This window comes from Triticum urartu, chromosome 4A (assembly GCF_056163025.1).
Source record: "Triticum urartu cultivar PI428250 chromosome 4A, HENAU_Tu73, whole genome shotgun sequence".
Taxonomy (NCBI): Eukaryota; Viridiplantae; Streptophyta; class Magnoliopsida; order Poales; family Poaceae; genus Triticum; species Triticum urartu.
The window spans coordinates 81,859,034-81,860,866 of record NC_141876.1 but is presented as its reverse complement, the minus strand read 5'-3'; positions in this window follow the sequence as shown (position 1 = coordinate 81,860,866).

The following is a 1,833-nucleotide window of genomic DNA, read 5'->3' as shown; positions in this document are numbered from 1 at the left end:
TAACCCACATGTCTTTTTCCAAGATCTTACCTGACTCTTCTAATTTTCCTGGAGCTATCCCCAAATTTCTTTTCGAAGATTGACGTAAGAATGATTTTTCTTCAGTCAGATGTGTTTCTCCAAGATCTTTCAAATTCTTTTCATAGTTGGCTCAACCTCTTCGCTTTTGATTCTTCCGGATTGTCTAAATAATTCTTGGTAGTGTTTCTCATCGCCATTCTATGCATTTGAAGACCGAAGAAGATTTTTCTCTCAATCTTGCTCCATTCTCTTGAAGATTCATGGTTTTAGTTTGTTGCCATCCTCTCATAATTGGTTTTGATTGTGAGAATTCTTTTCACCCATCTGAAGCAATTCAAGAGTCCTTGCAGTTTGATTCTCCGAAGGCCATCATCTCAGAATTTATTCATTCTCAGCTTCCAGTTATCATTCTCCAATATTACCGGTGCATCGCTCAAATATCCTCTAATCAGCTCGTAATCTTTTCGTTCTCATGGGTCTAAATTCTCTCAAGCATCTTCATTCATTTGCTAATTCTTCTCGGTGTTTTCTTTATCTTCTCATCATTCATTTTAATTCTTACGGTGGTTCTTCCAAGATTCTTCTTCCTTCATTTATCATATCAATTTATTCGGTGTTTCAATTCTTACGGTGGTTCGTTGAAGATCTTCCCAAGTTTGCGCTATATCTCGCTTAATCCTTTCTACGAGAATAAGTAGTATGCCAAATCCATTGCTTGTCATCAATTAAATTGGTGAAGGATAAGCATAATGTAATTCTTATTCTTGTTTCATCCAAGTGATTTAATTTCTTATTCCGGAGGTTCATCAAATTCTTGATTCAAGTTGTCCATATTTCTTTTCCGGAATCCCAAGTTTCCACTCTATCTCGTATAAAGCTTCATCTAATCATTACAAGGGTTCACCTTGTGTTTTCAACTTCTCTTTCTTTTCGTTATTCTTTTGTACCGGAGTTCTTCATGGAGGCTCGACATGGTGATTCAGCAAGGATTTAAATTCCTTCTCGAAGTGCTCATCAAGATTCTTTTTAGAGAAGCTCAAGCATTCTTCTTCTTGCTATCCGGAGTGCAATTTTTGCTACCATATTATCGGAGGTGGTATTATGTCATTTTTGATAATTTGAGTTCATGTTTCATGATTCACATATTATAAAGAATGAGGTATTTTAAAATCCATCAATCTCTTCATTGGAGTTATCTTGGGTTATATTTCACCTAAAACTTTCCCTAAGGATTGGTGCTAATTATGGTGCTTATAATTGACCCAAGTTCTTCATTATCCTCTCGGTGAAATAAGCTTCTCCTATCCTTGTTCTTATCAATCCATTTCTTTTCCCGTGAGTGGCAGGTTGTCACCTCATAATTTGAGATGTATTCCATAAGACCATATCTAGCTTATTCTTTTCATTGTTGGCTTTTCCAACAACTCCGTGCGAACCTTCTCCTTAAAATGCTTTTCAAGCTCATCGGAGGTAGAAGATGTTGTTTTCTTATCTGTTCTTATGTTCCGACGATCCAATTTCTATTCTTTCATTCCGGAGGCATTGTGATGTTGCTCTTTTCAGCCTTTCTTCTTATTTTTGTCAGGACCTTATTCTTTTCATGCCTATCCACTTAACCGGAGTGTTGTGTCACTTTTGCTCAAGGTCTTTCATTTTTCAAGTCATTCATCTCCTTCCAACCGAAATGCTACCCGAATCGGTTCTTTCTTATTCCTCTTTCTTTATGGAGTGCTTTCAACTTTGTTCATCTCTGTTGCTTTCTTTCTTGCATTTGTTCAACCTTTCAAGGTTCGTGGTTTCACTCGTTTGTCA